Source organism: Lissotriton helveticus, chromosome 5_1 (genome assembly GCF_964261635.1).
Source record: "Lissotriton helveticus chromosome 5_1, aLisHel1.1, whole genome shotgun sequence".
NCBI lineage: Eukaryota > Metazoa > Chordata > Amphibia > Caudata > Salamandridae > Lissotriton > Lissotriton helveticus.
In genome coordinates, this window is record NC_136065.1 from 1,408,532,372 (window position 1) to 1,408,547,777 (window position 15,406).

A 15,406-nucleotide genomic window follows, 5' to 3' on the forward strand; every position below is an offset into this window, starting at 1 on the left:
AAATGTATGTCAGTCCACATTTTGAATCATGTAACTAATCCATCCATGTGACATATCACCTTGTCTAGAGCAAGCCCTGCACTGGATCCAAATACAATAGTTGCAAACCTTTTCATACTGATCAGCAATCAAGGTGAAACCAGCACACCTGTAGTAATACATCCCCAAAAAAATGGCACATCAATTAGGTATTGCAAGTGGCCATTACAATGATGAATGCCTGCACATAAAATCAAATGACCATCACATAGAATGCCAACCAGTGTATGCACTTAGTAAAGTAGACTTTTAAAAAATAAGCAGTATAACCTACCATCATGTTCAGCGAAAATAGGAAATCTGTATCTAACGCTGCAACATTGCTAGGAATCAAACAATAGCTAAGGAAAAGTCATTTCAGGACCAAGTTGGTCATTTCTAAATAAAGTATTTATTGAACAGCAAGAGAAATGTCTCTAAGCAAAGTTCAACCCAATTGGCAGTTCTGTAGTCCAAAATGTTAAATGCACTTGGGCTGTGGCACAAAGGTTGCCTCCTAATACATCACAAGGGAAGGGGTATCCAGTGCGAAGGACTTGCTCCTCACATATCTTACAAAAGGGAGGGTAGGTATGGGAGTGGTGTCCTTATGTTGGGAAGGGTTGGATTTACATTTGGAAGGGGAAGTTGGGAAGTAGAAGGGCTGGTTTTCTGTTTAGAAGGGGTGCATTGAGAAATGGAATGGGTGGATGGGCTTTTTGAAGGGGTGGATTTGGAAGGGGTGTATTTGGGTGTGGGAGTGGGAGTGGTAAAAATGCCATTTGGTACAGGTGGTTGGGGTTTTGGAAGGGGTTAAGGCAATGGGAAAACTGGAATCCTCTATGGGTGAACTTGGTAGGCTGTTTGGGACGGAGTAGGGTTTGGGAGATAGAGGGAGTGCCAGTGTGTGACGTGCCTGTGTCTGTTGAGTGTGCAGTTGCCTGCGGGTATGGAATATGTTTTGCAAGTATGGGTGTGTCTTGTGTCATATGTGTTTGTTAGGTGCTTGATTTTGTGCTTCTGTGTTTTTTGGGTGTGTACTGTAAGGTAGGTGTGTCTGTGGATGGGTGTGCTGGTGATGTGCTGGCTGTGGGTGCTAGGCTTGTTGATGTAGTGGTGCATGTGGATGTGGTGGTATCTGTGGTGTTTGTGGATGTGATGGCAGTGGGGGGCATGTGGGAATGGTGGTGTCTGTGATGTGTGCAGCTGTGATGGTGGTGCAGCTGGTGCATGTGGGTGTGGTGGTGTCTGTGGTGTGTGTACATTTGATGGTGGTGGGAAGATGCATATGAGAGTGGTATCATGTTGTGTGTGTTTATGATAGCGGTGGGGTGATAACTCGGTGTGGTATCTCTGTGGTGTGTAAGAATGAGATAGGGTGTGGCGTTGTTTGTGGTGTCTGTATGTTTGGATGTATGCAGGCATTTCTTGTGATGTTTGTGTGCCTGTGTGGGTGTGCCACTTGTGTCTATATGAGTGGGTGATTGTCAAGTTCAAGTTCATAAGTCTTTATTTCGAATAAAATTCATAAAAGACCACAGAATAAAAACATTTATAAAATATCGACATTTTTACATATTTCAAGGAACCCCAACTATAAAAAGAGAAAATGCCCAAGAGCAGCATACAAAATTTAGAAACAGATTAAAAAACAAGTTAATACAGGATTACACGTTCTTTACACGTATCAGCCACATCCACCCCAGAAATTTAGCAACACAAATCACAGATTTTTCATTGCGCATGTCGCGTAATTTCAACAGGGCAGTGCGATTCTCCACACAATTTAAAGTTTTACAAATTGGTTGCAGCCATTTTAGTCGAGGCAAGCGATATGCTGGGCAAGCAAAAAATATGTGGCCAATACTCTCAACCTGATCAGGGCAAAAGGGACACTTGGAAGTAGAAGACTTTGTCCATTTTGCAGTAAAGGAGTTGATCGGCAACGTTCCCACCCGAAACTGGAAATACAGCTTGCGGTCAAGGGCTTTGCATATCAAATCCCAAAAAGGCTCAAGGGATGGTATAATCTTATGTGTTAAAAACAATCCCGTTAGGCTATTCTCTGATGAGAGCAAAACCAATGCAGATTTCTTTGCAGCCCAAAACAGCTCTTTAAATTCTACTTTGGAGGGGAACCTAGCACATTCAGGATGTAACCATAATTCAGGAAGGCCCATGGAGTACAGAATCTGTTTGACCTCCCGCAACCAAGGGATTTTACTGGCTCCCCACAATGATCTAATTTCGCACAGTTCATGGGCAAAGAGACTAAGCTCTTGAGTCGTCCAGAGTCGTCGCCAAAAAGCGACAAGCCGGTACTGTGCCATCTCATCCAGGGGTCTACAGCCTAAATCCATGAGCAGTGGTTTTATAGGTGTCGATTGCGGAAGCCCAACTAGACTCCGAAGGAACTTATTCTGTGCTATGGTCAATGCTGTCAAGCTTTTGTAGCCCCAAATGTCTGCACCATACAAAGTGGCTGCGTTGACCTTGGCCTCATAGATTTTTAACGCCGGTGTAATGCGTTTTGTCAAGGTTTTTTTTTGTTCCTTTAACAAGCAGCCAGTAAGGCGGACAAATTTTAAAATTAAAACCTCCAGCTGTGGATTCCAATTTAATTGATGGTCAAGAGTCACGCCTAAATAGGACATGACTTTGACCTGTTCAATAGGGACACCTCCTAATAAAAATGAACTTGTGATTTGTTTGTTTTTATTAAAAACCATAAATTTGGTTTTATCAGCGTTAATCTGAAGGTCATTTTCTGTACAAAATTCTGAGAATCTATTTAAGGCTGCCTGGAGGCCACTCCGAGTCCTCGAAAGGAGCAAGGTATCATCGGCAAATATTAACATGGGGTACTTGGCCCCCCCCAGGGTGGGTGCATCAGTTTGTGTTTCATTAAAGAAAGCAACCACCCGATTAATGAACAGGAGGAATAGCGTGGGTGCCAAAACACAACCCTGCCGAACCCCACGTTCGACAGGGAAGTTAGCAGTTACCTGGCCCTGTTTCCCCCATCTTACACGGGCAAAATTATCCTTGTGTAGACGCCTAACCAGCTCTAGAAGTTCCAGTGGAAGGCCCATAACTCTAAGGGCATCCCATAGCTTGGCCCTTGGAACCAGGTCGAAAGCCGACCTGAGATCTACAAAGGCGGCGTACATGACACCTCCACCCAGAAGGACCACCTTCCAATATAACATGGTAAGGCGGAACACCTGATCTAGGGTGCTAGTACCTGATCTGAATCCTGCTTGCATGGGGGAGAGTACATTGTTCAGCTCAATCCACCCCTGAATTCTAACTAGGGCCATTCTTGATACCACTTTCTGAATAGTATCAATCAAACTGAGGGGGCGATAGTTTTTCGGAGAAGATCGGTCCCCTTTCTTGTGTACCGGAAGTATTTCGGCCCCTTTCCAAGATTGTGGCACCCTTGCTCCCGCTGCAATAGAATTTGCTAAAGCTGTTATATATGGGACCCATAATTCTAGGTTTAATTTAAAAAGATCCGCAGGAACAGCATCTATGCCTGGGGCTTTCCCGGACTGGACTGAGCGTAAAGCATGTTCAGTATCAGAGGTACAGAAGTTAAGGATATCCCCATAAACTACTGATGAAATCCCTACTCCAGGCTCAACAACTGAGTGAACAATGTTTGGGTCTTTAAATTGAGAGGAAAAAAATTCCACCCAATCAGCAGAAGAAACATAATTTTCCGGAGTAAGTGAGTCAGATCCCCGACCCCACCTCACCAACTCCCAAAACTTAATCTGGTTAGACGATTCACAGGCTTTGAGGAGTTCCAGCCAATATGAATCGTCCCATTCCCTTTTTGCTTCCCAAATAATATGCTTATAAGCCTGTCGCGCTGTCCTAATTTCTAGGGTGTTTCTTGATTTGACAGCGGCAATTAGGGTGCTGTGGGCCTCTCTACAATTTTTGTTATACCAACCTTTGGGTTGCTTCACTTTCTGTTTTCTATAAGGCCTAGTGAGCAATTCTTTAATGGCCAGAAAACATGCCTCGTGGAGATCAACAATAGTGGGTTTTGCCCTGTCATCAGGTGAAGATGCACACATCTTGTCTCTGGTTTCGAGGACAAGTTTTTCTATTTGACTGATGAGCTCCTGATCGGCTATAACCCTCGGCCATTGAACCCGTCTTCTATTGTCACTCAAAACAAGGTCTGATGTAATGCAAGCTGTTTCTACCTGGAGGGGCCCTAGACCCGGGACCTTAAATACAAATAAGAGCGGATCATGATCACTCTCTGGCCTTGTTCCGATTGACATGTCCACTACTGTGTCCCAGGAATCAATATTGACCAAAATATAGTCAATACGACTCACACCAATCCCATTATTAAAGGTTGGTTTGCCCGTCTTATCAGATGGGCAACGCCCATTCACCGCCCGGAACCCCCATTCCAGACATAGTCCAAGCCAGTGAAAGGCAGCCTCCGTACTCCTAACACCCTTAGATATAGCCAGTGGGGGAATGTTCCAGACAATATCATCCTCCAGCCCTATATCCTCCACAAGATTCATAATGGGTTCAAATGAGCAGTTCAAGTCGCCAGCCACTAAAACGAGTTGGTCACTTTTCTGCTCATTTAGGAGGGCATCCAGGTCATTAAGGATGGGTTGTTTTTTTCCACCCTGACAGCCCCGGGCATAGATATTAATTAAGAGAATATCCTTGCAATTCTCCTTACTTAATAATAGACAAAGGAGATCGGGGTTCTTCACCTGGATTTCCCTCACACTAAAGCAGAGTGAGCTTTTTATCCATATGGTTAACCCACCTGATGGCCTGCCCCTAAGACCCTGCAAAGCAGGTGTATAAAAGTTTAGAAAGCCCACTCTGAACAGGGGATCAACTGACCAGGTTTCCTGGAAAACGATGATATCTTGAGTAGTGATGAAATCAACCCAATCGTCGTTGTCCAGGCGACCCCTTAAGCCTGCTATGTTCCAGGAGGCCAAGTTAATTACATTAGCTGGATCACTAAAATTAAAGATATCAGTATTACCCGGAACTCCAGACTCAATCAAAATTCCATCACCAGCAGAATCCACTAAAGGTAGTATGCCAGATGGCAACATGGAACAACCTATTCTAAGTGGTACCCGGGAGGGCAAGGTGAGATCGACTAGATGTTTCAAAGCAACCCTCCCCCCAAGTCAGTCGACCTCATCCAAACAGCCAAACATGTTGAAAGTAGGCACACCTTGCCACCCAGTGCTCTGTGTGGGCCCACCATGTCCAAAGCCTTTGTACCTGGGCCTTTGGATTGTCGTCCAAGACCCTCCCATGTCAAATTGCCGTTGTGGGGGATAAAAAAAGGTGAGGGGTCTAGCAATGATTGACTGATCACCTTCACAAGAGGCCCATGAACAAAGGTGCTGTGCTGTGTTGGGATCAGCAAATGACACCACTATACAATCACCGGAAATGTTTTTATTAGTGCGTCCAACCCATGGTACTCTTCGCACCATTAAGACCTGGCTTCTTAGGTGACTAGGTAGCTGTCTATTCTTGTTAAGCCAGTGAATGACCTTATTTTTAAGAGACCAAGGGTCCTCTTTTGTTTGATGGTCAAGAGTGGGTACACCGGTAAGTATGATGACATATGAACTGGCCTCAGGAGGTAGATCAATGTAGCCACCACGAAAATTTGAACGACTGGATTCTAAGGGTGGCCGATACTTGTTAATCAAATGATTAGAACGTTGTACGACAGGTTGAAGCCTGGGTTTAAGACCTGTTGTGTTCTGTTGTGAGCTAATATGAGCCCTCGCCTTTAATGGATTTGTAGGTTTGGCAGGGCAAGCTTGTTGTGTGGGTTTGGGTTGTATTGGGTCCTGGGGCAGGGAGCAGAGGCTAAGATTAGAAGAATTAATGGCACTATCTCCAACTATTGTACGAGGTTTTGGTACAGGTTTGGAGTTTATGATAGGGGGGGCCGGGTGGTCTACCACTAGTGGCTGTAATGTTAAGCACTCATCCTGCGTGACCCTCGCTTCCATTTGCTTGAGACTAAGGCTAGCCAATGTAACTATAGTTTTGTCCATTTCTAACAAATGGTTTTCCATACGGGAAAGTCTCAGTTCAAGGGGATTAAGTAACTTTTTGAGTGTGTCCCATACTATTTTTAAAAATTCCTCGTCACTCCTTCTATCCCCCTCAGCCTCGCTCAATCTACACGTATTTTGTACTGTTTTATGGTTGTCCTGGGAGTTTACCACTAGGGATTTAAACTCAACATCACTTAGGGCAAGACTAATGTCACTACTCGGTGGTGCTGAGTCAACTTTATCTTTAACATTCCCGGTCCCTGGTATACCCAATGGTCGTCGATTATTAAAAAACTGGGAACGGGCAATCCTTGCCTTTTTACGAGCAAAGACAGACCTAGCCAGAATTTTTTTCCGCTGAAGGGCTGCCTTTCTAGAGATAGCAGCGGACTTGGGCATAACAATTGTTCTTGGTGATCTTTTGCCCGCCACAAAGATAGATGGTACAGGCACCTCTATAGCAGTTGGAAAAGAATCCTTAACTTGCTTAAGAGGAGATGTAGGTGGCGGGTGATGCATATCAGCCTTTATAATCAAGGGGCGGGGACCAGATGTGCGCTCAGGAGTTAAGGCTAAAGCCAGCTGTCCTATAGACGATTTTTTAGAGGAAGCAATGTCCATAGAGAGTTTACGCGCAGCGTCTAATTCAAGGGAAACCCTGTGCTGCATTTTATTTATTTCGGCATCAATAGCCAAGTTAGTCTTTGTGAGAAAATCATCCAAAGTCCCACTAGGTTTTTTTAGACCCATGGCAGTTTTGCTCCGACTTCCCCGTGAACACATCGTTGACACAACAGGAAACAGGAGTACGTAATGGGATTAACACAGGTAACAATACAAATGATGAATAAAACCCAAGGGGGGTGGCCCTGCCCTGACCTCCAAGACCTCGAACGGCCTCAGCCCGGTCTTAGCCCGGTCTTCGCCCCGGCGCTGCGGGAGTTTAGTAATGTTATATGGGCGTTGCAAAAGACGGGGGGCGGGCCGGCAGGGAGAGCGGACCGGATGCTCTTCCCCGGTCTCGCAGGGACTCCTGGTAATCCGAGTCCCCGCACGCTCGCAGCCCCGCCGAGCCTCTCACCCTAAGCCGCCTTGAAGCCCTCAGTCAGCAGCTGGCGCTTGGAACAGCGCGACGCGGCACCCGCGGAGCGGGTGCGGCGAGAGGTGGGTGTGAGGGCTGCTGGGTCCGCTGTCCTGACGCCGCAGGATGTCAAAGTGCCTTTGTGCCTTGCTTTCAAAAAGGATAGGTGTCCCGATGGAGAAGGGAAAAAGGAGCCTTAAATAGCTGCAAAAGGCGGGGGGCGGGCCGGCAGGGAGAGCGGACCGGATGCTCTTCCCCGGTCTCGCAGGGACTCCTGGTAATCCGAGTCCCCGCACGCTCGCAGCCCCGCCGAGCCTCTCACCCTAAGCCGCCTTGAAGCCCTCAGTCAGCAGCTGGCGCTTGGAACAGCGCGACGCGGCACCCGCGGAGCGGGTGCGGCGAGAGGTGGGTGTGAGGGCTGCTGGGTCCGCTGTCCTGACGCCGCAGGATGTCAAAGTGCCTTTGTGCCTTGCTTTCAAAAAGGATAGGTGTCCCCTAAATGAGTGTGTGTGCTTGGGACAAGTCTTGGAATAGGTAATTGGGTTGGGAAGAGACGAGAGTTGGGCCACAGGTTTGGGATGGATGGGAGGCTGCTGTGACTGAGTAGGCCAGACTCTGAAAAGACCTCTGTAAGCCAGACATTCCACTGTGAATGCCTTCTAGGTAGGCTACCATTTCTTGCGTATGGCTGCCAAGTCCCTGGATGGCATCTAGTAGTGCTGTCTGACCTACAGAGATGTTCCTGAGGAGGGCAATAACCGCCTCATTAAGTGTAGCTAGGGGAACAGGGGTAGGAGGGAGGTGCCTGGAGTGAAGATGTCACCTCTCTTAGGAGTGGGAATTCAGCCAACTCCGTGGGGAGCAACAGGGGTTGTAGATGGTACTGGGTGGCGGACAAGGATGAAATTGTCAGAGGTCATGCTGGGTCACCCACCACTAGGGAGTGTCCGCAGGAGGATGCCTCAGAAGGAGGTGGCATCCTCCATTGCACTCTCCATACCCTCCAGGTCACTAGGTGTCTCAGTGTTGTGGTTTCAGCCCTGAAACCACTGTAACAAGCTGCTTCCACTAGAATTTGGCTCTTTGTTCTTTGCTTACCCTGGATGATTCTAAAATGACATATACAATAGGTTAAACAAATCTGTACAGACCTTTGATCAAAAACATATTCAAAGTGTACATATTTCACCTGTGTCAAGGGTCTCAACATTTGTTTCACCATTAGCATGAGGTCATGTATGTATGCAACACAATCAGAAAAAAATGGTCACAGTTATGTCATTCACCCTTTATAGCTCCTATATCATGTGTGTTATTATCTCAAATCCATCGTTATGTATCTCCTGAAACTGTTTCACAACTCTACATATTTGACCTTTTGTAGTTTAGAAAAGTGAACTGATGTTGATGTCACCCAGAAGGCCATCAACCAAAATTACCATGTCTTCACAAGGGGCTAAATTCAGCATACTGTATATTTTCAAAATGTTATATATGAATAAATGAAAGTCCATAAGTACTGCACTGTTGTACCAATATTAGCATAAACTGAGATGATGTCACCTCTGTACGGGCATTTCAAAATGATAGCACTCACTAGAAAACACTGCAGTATATGTTAACTGTCAAAATTGATTAATGTAAGCTGTACTGAGGTAGCTTCACAGTGTATCACATATTAAATAGATACCTATGCTGTAGAAGACAGTCTGAAAGTTTGGGGGGAATGACAACTTCAACAGCATATGTAAATACTTAGCCCTCAAAACATTCCTAATGTACTTCGGTTTCTAGCAAAATGATTCTCACATTTCACTCCTGAAGGCCCAAAGTCAGTTGTTTTAGAACATCACAGTACATTTTCCATACACTAATTCCCATGTAATACTTACTTCAGATACTCCCATAAAACTCAGATTAGACAACTTATTACATCTTGATGCATGTCAGCAGTTGGGTAATGAGTCATGAACTTGGTCTTATTTTGAGGTTACCTGATTGAATACACCTACACATATGTCATGGAACTTTCAATCTTGATAAATCCCTGGCAGTAAGCGTTGCATCTCCCTCATTGCTTCATCATCTGGAGAAGGGGCAATGCTTTAGGGTATGTGTTCCTCTGTTACCAATATATACACATTCCTGTCTGTGTATTCACATATAACTGTATGCCTAACACAATTATTCATGAACATACAGACTGGCTTACACACACATATTTGTAAAGGAGTGAGAGATCACGCTAATATTGCACTTTGAACAGGAATGAAACAGTATTTGTGATGTAAAACACCATTTGGGATATGTTTAGAATCCAAAATTTAGGCACTATTACTGATGTGACCAGTGTTTGTGGCTCCTTTTGCATTCTTGTTTGTGCACAATCCCAACTTACCAATGTGATGTTTCATATATCCACAGCATCGGAAGTGCAAAGTATGACAAACATGTCACATGTAATAGGGCGGCCATCACATAATCCACATTACATAAGGAGCATCACACTTGACACAATAAAGACTAGTGGCCAGTTGGTACAATTGTTCTCCATTACATCAAACTAAATGATGAATATGTGGAATTTACGCAGACATGTGTCTGCTCAGGGTGGTACATTGGTTGTGGACAGGAATCAAGTAGGATCCTGTTCAAAAGTAAAAAGACACAGCACTTCATCATACACCTTGTACAAGACTTACACCTTCAATAATTCTTCTTGTGCATTGGACATGAGTCCCCTTTATTGTTGATGGGAAAATTATTGTAATATACGAAAACGTCTAAATAGGTGACGTTCACAATTATGTAAAGCATGCATAATAATTGCAGAAAGGAGGAAACAGGGAGACATCAATGGTCATTTGAAATTATAAGGAGTTGTCTATATTCAGGAGAAATGAGTATAAAAACAGTATCAGCACTATTTACATTGAATGTGGGTGTAGCTCATAGACTCTTGTGTACAACAGTGCTCGTGCAAGTGTGTGAATGGTGCAAGTGACAAGTGACGCAAGGAAAAACAGCCAAAATGGAACAAGAAATAATAAGATGGTTGCTAATTTACTAAAGTTCCAATGCAATTGTTTTGGACATTAAGAGTCATCAACAAGTTAAAGAACTAGAAATGCGTGAAACGCTGTGCTGGGTGGTCGACAACGTTTCAACCTGTGATCAATTCAAGTCATCTTCACGACTGGGTTACAACTAAACCCTTTACCCCTGTGACCAATAATTATAGAAATGTTCTCTTCATGTTGAAATACTGAGTGTTGACTGTATTACATTTCAAATTTGTAAGGAATATTTGTATCTCTTTCGATATGCTGGCTATCATGCCTGTGTATGTACATTAATATCTCTGTACCCCAGCCCTCCATTTCCATCCCCCATGGTATCTGTGAGAGCCTATTCACACTTTTTTGTCCGCGCCAAGGGTTTTTCTCCCAGTCCTTTAAATTACCCTGGATGCTCTCGTTCATGCCCCTTTTGACCTGGACTCACGCCGACGTGTCGAAATGTAGAGGTCACTACAAAAACAGCACACCTCCGGATTCTATTGAGACGCTGCCCCCCTTTGGAATTATAGTTGAGCATAATCCTTACTAACCTTGACTGGTTGTAATTCCATAATTTTCTATTTTCTTCCTTTTAATGCCGTGTCCCATTCTCTTTCAGTTGGTTTGCAGATCCCGCACCGGACGTCCATATTATAACACCGCTCCCGTCATGACTATGTTTCTCTTCCCCATTCCATTTTACACAGGTCCCAGATGCCTGGATGCCCACGCTGGCCCAGCTTCTTCAATTGGTGAGTCTATGCTCCACACACAGTCATGGACTGACGCGGAATACTTTACTATCACCAATATTGCAGATCACTATCTGTACTGCGTGGATTATGTTGTTCTTCATTGATCGCTGACCTGGCCTTTATTCCTATAACTCATCCCTCCACCATGGTTTAGTGCATGTTTGTAATTAACTTCCTGAGTGAGGTTTGAATTAGGCTGTATGCTACTCTGAAGGTGACTAGTAGCTTCCAAACAACAGTTTGGAGAGCCCTGATCTAGGGAATTGTGGGACTATATACTTAGATAACATCATCTGCAATTGCTTCTTACAGAGTACATACAAATCCAAGTTATAAGGTCTATGTAATTGGTTTTCCATTTACCATTATGTGAGGTGCAAATTAACACAGGTACAACTAGTATATACATGCATTGATCCCTATATACACACCTAATATGATCAAGGGCTTTAAACATACTAGGTTTTTTAATGGTGATGTTTATTAGACATTGTACAGTGCTGACAAATCCCTGACATGAGTCTCCCTGGTGAGACAAAGAGCCAGCCATTCAGGGAAAGGACCTCAGTGGCCAGCAGCTACAGCACTGCTGCTGAGAAGGCAGAGGCCCTGTCACCTGCTTACCCCGGCATGGTTGCTCCCAGAGGTGATACACAGCAGCAATAGTGGAGGAGGTCTTGATAGAAGCAGTGTTAGGAAGCAAGTGAGCAGTTTTTCCAACCACTGCATACATGTACATGATTTATGCGATTGTCAGTGGAAATGAACACAGCCATTGGCTTTCACCAATTTTAGCCTATGGCTGTCATGGAGTTTACTGCCCACTGTGCATTTGACTTCCACCACAGTAGTCCGGTTCCAAATGTCCTATCGGCTAGGTCAGGCACCCTCCATTTTTGGAGTTTAAACTAGTGTGTTAGTGACTGTTAAGTGTTGTCGCCACCTCATCAAATGGGGCCTAGTATGTTCAAATAGCAAAAAACACAGTTGATGGACAGAATGTAGAACAATGTCATCCATTCATCCCAGTACAAGGATCTGAGCCTAAATCCATCGGGTTTTTTTGCACTCCACACCACCCTGGGTTAGACACTGGCTATATGCAAATCAGCTCTGACCCTGTGCCTCATGGGAACAGTCCAGTCCGAACTACCAAGCCATGTCTTTCCCAGATCGGAATCAAGCATCCAAGGACCGGTTTCTGGCTATCAGCCTTCATCAGCCTGGATAGCTTGACTCCAGTGGTGTGGAGAGCCTGGGACTCACGTCTGAGCATCCCCAGCACACTCAGGGTGAAATTGCAAAAAACACAGTTGATGGACAGAATGTAGAACAATGTCATACATTCACCCCAGTACAAGGATCTGGGCCTAAATCCATCGTTTTTTTGCACTCCACACCACCCTGGGTTAGACACTGGCTATATGCAAATCAGCTCTGACCCTGTGCCTCATGGGAACAGTCCAGTCCGAATTACCAAGCCATGTCTTTCCCAGACCGGAATCAAGCATCCAAGGACTGGTTTCTGGCTATCAGCCTTCATCAGCCTGGATAGCTTGACTCCAGTGGTGTGGAGAGCCTGGGACTCACGTCTGAGCATCCCCAGCACACTCAGGGTGAAATTGCAAAAAACACAGTTGATGGACAGAATGTAGAACAATGTCATGCATTCACCCCAGTACAAGGATCTGGGCCTAAATCCATCGTTATTTTGCACTCCACACCACCCTGGGTTAAACACTTGCTATATGCAAATCAGCTCTGACCCTGTGCCTCATGGGAACAGTCCAGTCCAAACTACCAAGCCATGTCTTTCCCAGACCGGAATCAAGCATCCAAGGACCGGATAGCCATGTCTGAAATGGGGTGGCTGAGTGGGCTAAAGAATGGTGATGGATTAAACCCAGATCAGTTGACTGGGGGTGAGTGTTTGATTTGCTCAAATGCTCCGTCCATCATCCCCTTTTGTATCGCTTTGTTCGCCCTAAGTGTGGCAGGGTATGCTCAGACGTGAGTCCCTTGCTCACTTGGCCACTGGATTCAAGCTAGCCTGGCTGATGAGGATTATGAATCTGAAACCGGTCCCAGGATGCTTGTTTCCGGTCCATGGAAGACATGGCTTGGCAGTTCGGGCTGGACTGTTCCCATGAGGCACAGGGTCAGACTGATTTGCATATAGCCATGTCTGAAATGGGGTGGCTGAGTGGGCTAAAGAATGGTGATGGATTAAACCCAGATCAGTTGACTGGGGGTGAGTGTTTGATTTGCTCAAACGCTCCGTCCATCATCCCCTTTTGTATCGCTATGTTCAAATAAGCACACTTTAAGTGACACATAATATTTTTTATAAATTCTATTTTATTAAACAATCTTAGTTGAATCTTACAGTGTTTCAGTCACAGGAGCATTGACATTATACAAAACAAGATTACATTTCGTGTCTACTTTCAAGTATTTCAACTTGCATTCCCAATCCTACCCTTGTGAGGTGCTTGCTAGGTGGTATTCAACTCACCTCCCTGATTGTCATTGGTTTCCCCCTTTCCCTCACCACGTTCCCGAGACCTCTATATTCCACCCATCAGTTCCATATTTTCCCCCATTTTCGTGGGCAGCCTCTACTTTAGTATGACACATATATTCTTGAGAAGAGACATTTATGTGAAGTGCGTTACTGTAGTGATACATGATGTTAGCATGGTGTTGTGTACACCGCCCCAGACAATATTTTTGTTGTGTAAATAATTCATTTGCAATGTAATAATTACACATTTATTGTAAAGATCTATATCAAGGTCACAAATAGCTTTTGCGATGGATAAGGTTCAAATTATGTATCAAACCATATACATATGGACAAATTACAGTACTCTTATGTTACTAATTAAATATGTTGCATTGGTTGAAGTAATAAATGTTCAGATATTGTTCCAATGCAGACATAAGAACCCTGGGAGAGTGAGGAGATGACAGCCTCCGGTGTGCCACCCATTTCCAGACCTTGCCACTAAGACAAAAGGGATATAATCAAGTTCAGGTTGAATAATAAAACCATACTGGATTTATGTCATACACTGTAGCAGTAACTGTTGGCATGTCACAAACAGCTTTCTGTGGTGTGCTCCAAAAAGTGTATTCTTCAATGATGAAACACATTAACAACTTCATCCATTTTCCATGGCAGCAGGCTCTAGTGAGACCTTTACAGTTTGGGTCACCTTCCACATGTGGCGGAATATTGATGACACACATTTTGTCTTAGTACCACTACAAACCAGAGAACAGGTCTACCGGAATTGGAAATGTTTACATTCAAAATGCAAGTTGTCTGCTCACTGGATTTGTACATCACAAGCATCTCTGCCCATGATTTCTTTTTACTACAGAACAGCCCCAGATCCCGGCAAATGTCACATCTTGGAAGTAAGAGGGCCTGGCTTGGTAGTAAGTGCAATCTGTCATGTTAATGTTTGCGAAATTTCTAGAGTACTATTCAGAAATGGTGTTACATATTTCTGCTTCATTGTTTGCCGTCAATCTAGGAGACTCAGCTTATCCCAACTGAACCATGGTTGCTGGCACTGCTGAGGAATCCAACAACGCCAAGGGAAGTCCATTTCAATGAGGCCCATTGAAGAACACAGTGGTCAGTGGAGCGTCTTTTTGGGACTTAAAGTGCAGATTTTGCTGTCTGAATGAAACTGGTAACTCCTTCCTCCCCTCACCTGCTACACTGTGCCAAATCACTGTGGCCTGCTGCAGATTCCACAACATCACCCTGCGATGGAATATCTCTTAACATCGCAGAGGATGGAGACCATGAAGAGACTCCGGGTGAGCATCCTAATATGCCAAATGAAGATGATAGTGGTGAGTTGGAAGGAATAGACTTATGTGAAATATCATTGCCAACTACTTCTCATGAGTGTAAGTCTATCTTTACATGTTACACCTTACACCAATTCACAAACTATTGATGTGTTGATGACAGAAGTATGTGGTGGTATTTTGTTCAGAAGGGCATCTTCAGGGAAAAACAGGCCAAAGGTGTTTGTTCATTGAAGCGTGGACACATTGACTACTGTCTTTAGTTATATTGTTTTCCTTGGGTTGTTTTGGATCTGTTTTAGTTTCCTTCACCATGTCAACTTCATTTGGACATTTTAGAGTTGTGACATTTTCTGCTATATGGTGTTGTTTCTAAGAACAAATGAAACCTGTGTTGATCCTGGTAAAGACAGATACAGACTTTGGATATACGCATTTTGTATCAAGGCAATTTGCACTGTGATTGAATGGAGGATTTCAAAAATACATTGGACTTATTCTCTGTGGTGTATTGGCACTAAAGCAATATGTGTATCATCATTTGCTCAAAATGCATGTGGTAGTGGAACCAGTTCATGA